Genomic DNA, 10,898 nt, shown 5'->3' on the forward strand with positions numbered 1-10,898 from the left:
ATGGCATTCCTCTCTGCCCGTTCTCATTTCTCCCAGACTGAATCTCATTATGCACTTTTGACAAACTCAGTTTGCAGCCATTGCAATTGAGTGACACACTGAATATGGCCTTGGTCTTAAACATTGCGATTCAACATGCACTCATACCTTTAAAGCTGACTACTTTGAGTTCTGTTTGCTATAATAATCTATTATTTTCTTTATCAGGGAAACTTTTTCCTATGTGAGAAAATCATAATGTGACAGGTGGAAAGCAAGACTTTCTGGTACATTTCGGTGAGCTCAGGTGCACAGAAAGCCTTGCAGCTGTTCACCCGGGCATCTGTAGAGGCTGGTGTTGTCAGATTGTCTTCCTGTGTCCTTGATTTACAAAGGTTACCCTGCAGAATCAGATACTGTGCTGGTAGTAAAAGAATCACTTCTGTGGTCGCTGCATCACCAGCATATGGTCAGTGCCACCTGTCCCCTGTTGATACTGTCTGTGTTTGTGCAGCCGCAACGTGTTTGTGTGTTGGTGTGAAAATACGTCATGTGCACATGGATGCCTATCTGTATGTACTGGTAAAAATAATGTGTGTATGTGGGTGTGAGCAAAGGGAGCAGGTGGTGATCTGAAATGTCCACACCAATCAGCAGACGCCCTCTCAAACTTAAGATTTGGCTTCTCCACCCCAGATTTGGTCACATCAGTCTCTAAGTGAATGAGACACAGTCAGACTCTGTTATGTAGCGTCATTTGCTCCTGTGTGGCTTACTTTATATCAGGCTTTTTTAAAACGACAAACCAGCATAACTTTACTTGAATAATACTATGTGTAGCTGTTAATCCATTGGTCTGAAAATAATCAACCAAAATATTTTTTTCTTTTTGTGCAACAAAGTGAGATTGTACAAAAAAATAAATAAATAATAGCTACATATCAAAAATTCAAATCCTTGAAGCCCAATTAAAGTTACACAAAACCAACTATACCGGAAGTTATAGAGGAAAAGTCAGAGTCAACCTCTCAAAACTCAAAATCGTGAATGAATGATGATGTATAATCTGCGACGGCCCTGACAGCCTGTCACTGTTTGTGGCTAGACAACGCAAAACTTGTTAACCAGAATGTGACAAATGGATGTGTGGTCATTTATCGGCAACAGGGGAAAAGATCCTGTACACTGTAAATGTGCATAAGCTACATGGAAGAAAACAGCTGAAGACATCTGGATCTAAGGGAAAGGAGAGACGATACATCACAGTTCATCCAACGTTTTCAAAAGCCAGATCATCAAAGTGCGTGATGACGTTGTCAACATTTAGTTAATCCAGTAAGAAAATACTTCAACTGTGGTTTTTAACTTTCGTGGACTTTATTAAATTAATAACTCTCATTTCAGATGTTTCACTTGTGTCTTGTATCTTTTTAGAGATGGGATGAAACCACCGCGGTTTGAAGCACAGAGATAGAAGCAAAGGGGAATTTTTGGGAATGTGAATCTTTCAGATCAATTTGAGAAGCAATTTTGATCATATTTCGCATTTTATCGTGTCATGTAGCACTGGTCTTGGTCTTGAAGTCTTGGGTTAGGTGGTCTGGACTATATCCATGGTTGCATGTAAATCTAGATTTAAATTGTGTCACTGAAAGTAAACACAATAAAGACATGCTTTATCTGTGGCATTGTTCATTAAATGCATTGCTGATATATTTAAATACAATAGGTACACTTAATGACATTGTATTAGCAATTACATATTACATTCAGCAAGTAATTTTATTTTTAATACTTAAGTATTTTTTTACTTTTACTTAAGTACATTGTTTGAGTACTTTCTCCATCACTGCCTATGATTATTAGTATGTCAAGTGTGTGTATATTTTTCTCCACGTTGACTCAGTCATTGACAAAATACAGTATAGATGCTGATTAACTTAAGACATCAGTACCTTGTATTCTCTTCAAGGCATCCCATTTGTACCGTTAGTTTGAGAAAACTAAACGTGAACACATCCCGTAGCATCTAAGGAGCCAATGCAGATGGAGTCCTTATATTAATACATTATTGTAATGCAGTTAAACCTTCACTTGAATTTCCTCTGCATAAATTGAATATGTGGCAGAAAGCAAGACTTAGATCACCATGGCTCATTAATATAAAGTAGGAAATTTTCTTGGCCCGGTTGTTTGCAGAAATGAGAATGCTGGATGGTCAGAACTGTCTGGGAAATTACTAAGTCTGTGGAAATGCTGCCAGAATTTTAATGTTTCTTATTACAGTTTTTGTCAAAAGCAGTCACTTGTGATTGTGGTGAAATGTATGCAGGCCACTGCTGAGTCATTTAAAATCTAAGTGTGGGTGCCAGTGTATCAGGTCTCCACTACTCTCAAACAAGATTTTTTCCTAACTTCCACATCCTCCTCATCCAACATATAAATATTAACTTTATTAAATCAAATTCAGCCACAAGGCTTTGATATTACAACTTTCTCCTTGAGTGTCCATCCATGCATTGAAGTCCAGGTTCAGGAATTCAATCTTAATGTCTTTCTTGTGGCTTACTTACAGGTTTTTACCTTCATACTTTTACAAACATATTTCAGTTTGAAGGGAAATCAAGTTCTATATAAAAGTGGTATCAAGACAACTTAAGTGTTACATCACAGTTTGCTTGAACGGCATTTAAATTAGTCATGAGCCGAGTCATTAGCACGTTACTAAACTGCTCTTCAGCAAGACGTGAGTTTACTTTAAGTGTCAAGTCACATATCTTAAAAAATAAAGATAAATATATGCATATTTTGTTTTGAATGAGATGTCAGAAAGTTAAACAGAAGCTTTCTTAACTGAAAATACTGGAGCTGAAACGAAGGCCGTCCTGTAGAAGCTCAGGTTGGGTTGATGCATGAAGGTATAACAGGACAAAAGTAAGATAAGAGTAATAATGATTAAGTAGGAGAGTAGAGGATTATTTCACCTCACTTTGAAGCTATAGTTTCCAAGCATGTGCATTGATTTTATTAGCTAATGTGTTAGACTGGACTGAATATGTTCTCTTGCTTCATAGAGAAAATGGCTTAGAGGTAATAATAGAACTAGCGGGCCTGCGATGTTTTCATGTGTAACTGGAAAAAACCAAAAGTAGTGATCACATGTGACACACTGAAAGATGCAACAGTCTCTCTTACACTGTAAAAGTTATTGTAAATGGTTAATTGGTCCAAAAATAACAAAACATCATGCACAGTCTAACATTGTTTGTCAAACTGTGCAAACAAAAACGGACCAGCATTCTTTTTTAGTACAAAACAATAAACATCATGAATGTCAATGCCTTAAAATTGACATTCATGGATCATTCAGGAACACTAATATGGGTCATTTAAAAATGTCTAAGTTTGTATCCTAACTATAAACTGTTCAAGGCGGCTGGGAGCCAATCACTTTAGTCAAAAGCTCAGATGCGTGGTTTCTATGGACGTGTAATACAGACAATTTATTGACTTAGCATGCATGTTTATTGACTGTTGCAGTACATCAGCTTATCTAGAAAGAAAATACATGCAAGCAAACTCCCTCCAAACAGAGTCTGGTTGTATTTTTATAACTTGCAAGATTTGTTCTTGTCTTTTTTTCTGGTTCAAATTGTCCGTAGGTTGCTTGGACCTTCTATGCATTTATGAGTCCCTGTCTTTGGCACTTTACTTCTCTGTCAATGACAGGTTTTAAATAATTTTTTATATTCAACTCATAATCTGCTGAATTCCCTTGCAGTTATATGATGATTCAAAAGCATGTTAACCTGCATGTCACTCAAAAGAGTTATTTTGGTTTTTACTCAGTTCTTTTCTTCATTGTCATTATTGATAGAAAGGTGTTGCTATGTAGGTTAATCTATTTAGGTTTAGTTTCTGACATACAGTATTTCATGTGTTCTGTTTTTTATGTAATTTAGTTTCTTTTCTAGATCAGGGTTAGTATTTTCCCCCTTAGTTTTCCGTTTTCATTGAGACCAGCTTAGTTCCCATCGTGTAAATTATTTACCTTTTCTTAATTTTTCTGTTTTCTTCTCCTTCACAGCTGTTCTCCATGATTAGCTCACACGCAGCCAACGTTGTTCTCTAGTCTCACTTCAGTATATAAACTCCATGGTTTTTGCTGTTCCTGGCCATTACCCTCTGTTACTTCTACTGCACTCTGTCTTGCTTTTCTTACGCAACATCAGTAAATTTTCTATTTACGTTATAAAAACTTTAACTTTCCTCATTTCATGTTGCATTTGGTTGTCCTCGTAACATATGAAAAAAATGTCTGCATCCTCCACCTTCTTTTGTGTGTTCATGCTTACTGTATGTTTACCTGTTTCTGCTCATATATTTAAATGTTCACTAACGGGTGCCTGTGATTATGCATTTGTCGGCGTATTTGCATGCGTTTCTGCCCGTGTCGCCCGCTCCATTTCCATGGAAATCAAATGCAGCAGCAGCCACAAGTTTACACATTCCCCTGTTTTGACTCCATTCAATCAACTGTGTGCATAATTACCCTGGTGCCGTGTGGTAATCTATTGGGACCCAAATATTGCAGTTTGACAAATCCTTCATTTGTATTCAGAAGCTACACAAAGCATCAATCGTGCTTTAGCACACATGCTGCCCACCAACCCCCACTTTTTTTTTTTTTTTTTTTTTTTTATACACACACACACACACACACACACACCATCCCACCACTCAGGCTCTTTGTCACTCCCCAGAAACACAGAGCAGTAAGGAACCAAAAGCTGGCTGATTAGAACAGCAAGACATGCTGGGATCCGGGTTTTTCATTAATATTTTCCACTTCCAGATGGCGCCTCCTACGTTGTGAAAAGATCCCACCACTGGCAGACAGGGAGGGGATCTTTATTGGAGAGAAGGACAAAAACGAGGAAAAACACAGAGATTAAATCAATTACTTCTCAGTGCAAAGACAAAATACTAAAATGACCCCTGTTAGATGCATTCCCTTATTTCTCATACTCCGGTAAGATACTGTACATCCTCACTAATCATCTACATATAACGTTTTAGTCACAATGTTTGTTTTTCTTCTGTTTTTTTAACAAACAAACTTTATGACACCCATCTAACAAACTCAGAGAGGATTTTAGTTTTTTTTTTTTTTTTTAATCCTACAAAATTGTGTGCAATCAATGCACACACATACCGCTAGATAAATCCCCACAATCCCACACTGCCTGGGGGTGACTGTTTGGACCAGTGACATTTTGAGCCTTATTACACGCTCAGAACACAACGACGCACAACAAACAAGAACACCAATTTCATTTTTTTTTCCTCGCCTCCCTCTCTCCTTTTCCCTCCTGCTTCTACGCCCTCACTGTCATTTTCTTTCATTCTGTTTAGGATTGAGGATGAGGGCAGAGGAGGAGAGCTGCAGTAAACAAGGACAGAAAGAGAAAAAGAGATTAGCACCAGCTAATAATCCCCTCTTTCAACACGTGCCGCTTCATATTTCCAAATTAAAGTCGAGTGCAAGAAAAGGGGGCTTATTAAACATTAAACGTCCTCTGGCTGTGTCGAGCTGAACACATCCCTCCCCTCCCGGCGCTGCCCCAGAGGCTTACAGAGCACTGTGCAGTGCTGGGCTTGCAGAGCTGGAGTAAACTAAAGTCATACATCACCCAGCTGATCAGGCCTTGGGAGAGGGGCCCGGGCCAATCATTTTGAGGTTAAACAATGTAATTTGGGTCTTGTAAGTGCAATTTATTTTGTCCGTCAGACAGAGGCATTGAAACATTTTTCTCTTTTTTTCCTCCTCCCTCTCCATTAGATAAAAGGAGGATGCTATTTGGGAGAGAGGGAGCAGGTCTTCCAGGGGCAAGACATCAGCGGTCATTTTCTCATTGGGGAAAAGAGACGAGACACAGCAATGACTCACATGCTGAAATAAGCATTGGAGATGTTCGTCTGGTGATACTGGAGAGCTTCCACCGGATGATTGAGATTTTCGAATAACTTCTGAAATGGAAATAATACATTCATCTTACGCTTACAGTAAAAGGCCTGGGCTACATAATGTAGCTAACTAACACAGACGGCTGAGGGTTGCATGGAGCTCAGTTTGTTTGAAGAAAAAAAATGGAATAAAGAATAAAGAAAATGTACAACTTGTCAAGTTGTAATGTTGAACTTAATTATTGAAAAAATTTAATAAAAAGAGTCAAGCTGAATGTATATTGATTTAACTTTCTCATCAAATTCCAACACTGGGAAAAATTTATTTAATTTTGGTTCAAAATATTATATAATAAACCAAAACACAAGCCATTTTTGGTCTTTTCTTCCCACGTAATTCTCAAAGGTGTTGTCCTTATGTAGTTTTTTCTGTACAAAACACAATTTAACAAATTTAAAACTTAGTAGTTAGAGGGTTTGAGCATACAACAATAAAATAACCCTAAAAAAACACAAAGGAACTTACACTTGAAAAAGATTCAAGTTTTATTCACTGTGTTATACCACATAAATAAACTTAATGCCGTTTTTTGAGCTTCAAAGGCAAGAAGCTAAAATCAGGGAACATCTTGGTGCTTAGAAAATACCAGAAACCCAATAAGCTGCTCTCAAAAGTCTATAAATGATGACAAATGTTTTTTTCTTCACCTTGATGACTAAACCTATTCTGCAAATTTACAGTAACTTGAAATCTCTGTAATAGTAGCTGAAATAGTAAAGTAAGTGTAGCCAAAAATACATTTACTTTTGGCTAAGTGTATGTAGCCAAAAGTAAATTTGGCTAAATACTTTTATACCTATCCACAAAAAAGTATCTGTACTTTTTATGGATAAGTACAAGTCTCTTCTGCATTTAGCACTAGTTCTTTATTTTATTTTATATTTTGTAATCTTGGTTCTACAATGTCTCCAAAATCAAAATTTTTTTTTTCTTCAATAGAGACTAAAACCAATGATTACCAGTTCTACCTTATGACAAATTATCTCTAATTACTTCCACCGAGACGACATGGGTTGTATTAGTAACAGTGGGATTACACTCAGAATCACTGCAGGAGATTTACTGACCAGAAGACCCAAAGCCAGTTTAATGTCTTCTCCGGTGAGAGCTATTATCCTGCGCTCATGAACGCACATATATTTTGGTTATGTGTCTAAATGTGTGCTGGGGTTGGTACCGGTCAGGAAATCTCTTGCAGTTTAGAGGATTAGACGCTACAAAGTGCCGCTGGTGGAAAGAATGAGAAAGCCATACAAGTGAATTAAGAGATTAAGATGGTTTAGAAAGACTGATTACAATACTACAGGGATTTGGAAACGGAAAACAAACCCTGAGTTTTGAACAATCTCTTTCAGATTGTTAAGCCTCTCACCAAAACCAACAATCCATCCGCAAAAGTTTTTTAATCTAATAGAATCTCAAGCTTTAACTTGTTAGAAGGCATGACTCACAATCACATTCTAAGGGCCAATTACTTTTTTCATGTAATGTGGAAAAATGGGCATAATTGTTGAAAGTACATTTGTATGTTCAGCTTCCAGGCCAGTTGGCACATTAATTGCTTGGTCTGTCTGTCTCTTTAATCTGAATTCACACATCTATGCAGTTATTGAACTGAACAGTGTCTCATTGTGCATTGGCGACACTTTCCACAAGAGGTATTTTTTTCCACTTTTAATCATTCTCATCTTTCACATATTGAATTATATAAAAGTGTATTTTCACAGATTTGTATTGCAAAAGACCTAACTTTTGATTACTAGTAAATTTCAATAAGACGCCACAGAATGTAACACAACATTAGTTTTTAAAAAGAGCCACCGCAGAATGTCTCATTTTTAAAAAAAATTATTTTTCATTTTTTGCATAAGCTGCCTGCTACATCCAGACTGACTGACTGAAGTTATCAGTATATAGATATATACATATAAAAAAGTTACATACAGTATATATATACGTATACATATATATATATATATATATATATATATATATATATATATATATATATATATATATATATATATATATATATATATATATATATATATATATCTGTTCCAAAATTGGATCCTGAAACACATTAAGAGAAGACATATGTGACTGTGCATTGAATGAATGGTCTTTAATAAATCAAGCACATGGTGGTGTCTTTCAGGGGCAAATGAAAAGGCCTCTTCGCAGCCCAAACAACTTCTCACTGATTTTAATCCATAACCACACTCCCACTGTGAAACACTGCTAATACAAGGAGCAACAGTAAACTTCAGCCAGAGCCATACTGCCAGAGATTATTCTGGAACGAATCCATCCGAAAAGTAGCCTGCCAGGCAATGCAACTGTGTCCTCGGAAAGTGTTGAGGGAGGAGAAGAACAAACGGAATGAATAAGAAAATGAAAAAAATGGAGAACAGATAGGGCCAAGATAGAAAGTGCTGGCCACTGCAAAGTCTCCAAACAAAGAGGATATGTGAGGCGTGTACCTCAAGCCTTTTTCCCTTACAAGAAGAGCCAGTAAGCACTTTTCTCTGCGCTGAAAAGCTAGCTCTCGCTCCTGGTGTCACATCAGCAGTTTTTTTTTAGCGAAACTCACAAGCACCATATCCAGGTAAGGTAATGTTAAGAATTTCTTCCTTTCCCCCTATCAGTCTCTTTCAGTCCCACCCACCCCCACCTCTTAATTCCTCTCATCCTCTGCCAACATGTCTCTTCGTTCTCCTCCTCTCTTTACACTTCTCTTCTGTCTTCAGCGTGATGCTTCAAAGTGTGCGTCACTCTCTCCAGGCATTATGGCTTCCTTTTTAATCAAAATTTTCTAATTTCAGACAGACTTATGCCGTATGCGGCAGCACTTCACCTTCTATTCTTAAGTCATCATTCATTTCATCCTTACTTCATCCTCTTAGTGTTGCATTATGTAGACAATGGGACAAATGTCAGCTTTATGATTAAGGTGCTCAGAAGAGCATCGCGTCTAAGGATGATATTTGATTTTAAGAGTTTTCTGGGTTTGAAAAAATAAATTTAGAAGAAAATATTTGTATTGCCAAAGATTTATTTTGTAAGATAGAAATCTCGTAATCATTCTGTCCTTTTATGTACTGCATTTCTTCTCTTCTTTTCTACGCCCATCCCTTCTTAGCTCTACTTTTTCCAACTTTTCTTTTCTTTCTTGTGTTTCTTCTGCCTTTCTTCCTCTCTTGTTGTCCTTTATTTCTGTCCTGATCTTCTTAACCTCCTTCCATCTTTTTGAGTCTTTCCCTCTGCGTTTCCTTTTCACGTTTCTTCCATAACCTTACTTCCTTTCTTCCAGTGCCATATATGTACCCTAAAATTGTTGTGAGTTATTTTTAATCAACACTGACCATAAAGGGCAAAGATCTCTGTGAAGTTGAGTCTGGAACCAAATTGATTTTTCTTTTTCTTTAGATATTCCTTGTTGCTTACGTAAAATAAATGACTACAAATCTTATTTACTGATCAAGTTGGAATACAGATGCTCAGAAAGTGTCAATTAAGTGCACAGATGTACCCACACATTCAAAGGTCCCTGGGTGGTTGAAAAGCAGAGCTATTCATATGACTGGAACACCCCCAGCTGTGAACACCATTTTCCCTAGAAAGTGAGGCTGGGGCACAAATCACATTTTCTGCACAATTAAAGCGGGGCTGTGGCTAAGTGTATCAGAGCCGCGCTCGCCACGGGAGCCCGGGGAGTCAGCAGGCCTGTCCCCTCTCCCCCTGTAATGGCAATGTGATGAAGACGATTTCTCTGTAATTAGTTTCTGAAAAGTTCTCCTTCTGAGTGAGGCCACAGACTGAGCGGCAGAGAAAAGACCACTTTGTTCTGCAGCCATGCACTTTAGCGTGGACTTTCTTCAAGAGGACTATGAGGAATCCTGGTGAAGTGACACAAAAACAAACTTTTGTTATTCACAACTAAAAATAAAAACCAGTAAAATGAGTTCCAGAAGAGCAGATTGATGTAGAAAAAGCAAAATGGCCAAATACAATTAATACAGTTAAACCAACACAGCAATAATATCTCCTCAATTAAAAGCGATTAGAGTTTAAAAGACGGTTTTTGTAAACTTTTTGGAAATGTGCAAACAGAGTGGATTTTTAATGAACTGCACCAATCCTGACTCCTTTGTGTGCAGAGAAGACAAAAAGAGGCCCAGCTGTGAAAACAAAAGCTGTGACTTTCAGCAATAAAACCATAACGGATGGTTCTGTCACAGAACAAGCCTAATAACTTAGAACTTATGTAGAAGCAAAGCACCGGCCCACTCGGTGTCTGCCTCCTTTAAACTTAAAAATGTACTAATACGCGATCCTGTGGAGGCTTGTGATTGTTGTAATTCCTGTCCTGGGACTTAAGGCTGTAAACTAACAGCATTGTTGCTTTAAATCCTTGACAAATTGCTTTGATGATTTGATGTGCTTCATTTCATTAATATTTCCTCTAAGTTTAGGTGTATTTTTTGTGCATTTTAAAACTAGCATCCCAATAGTCAACATAAGTGACTGCCAATAAAAATATTAGCTACCTCATTTAAATAGTTAACAGAAAAGATCAGTGAAGCTTAAATTAGATGATGACTAAAATGAAAGTTCTCTGAATATTCCACCACGAAGCAATGAGAAACTTTTCTTAAAACATCGTAAAACCCTGCCTTTGGTTTAATGTTCACCCAAAATCGTGCAGCCACCCTCCCACCCTGATTTCTACCTGTTTTGTCTGAGCGGATTCACATTGCCACGCTTTTCACATGAAGAAAAAGGCACATTCTTTTCTTTCCCTGAGGCCGTAGCGAGACAATTACTAAAAGAGAACAAATAATTTTGACTCCCAATGTTTAAATTTAAGAGTTTAAACGTTACCTTAACT

The sequence above is a fragment of the Poeciliopsis prolifica genome, unplaced genomic scaffold, assembly GCF_027474105.1.
Source record: "Poeciliopsis prolifica strain line A6 unplaced genomic scaffold, Auburn_PproV2 SCAFFOLD003, whole genome shotgun sequence".
NCBI lineage: Eukaryota > Metazoa > Chordata > Actinopteri > Cyprinodontiformes > Poeciliidae > Poeciliopsis > Poeciliopsis prolifica.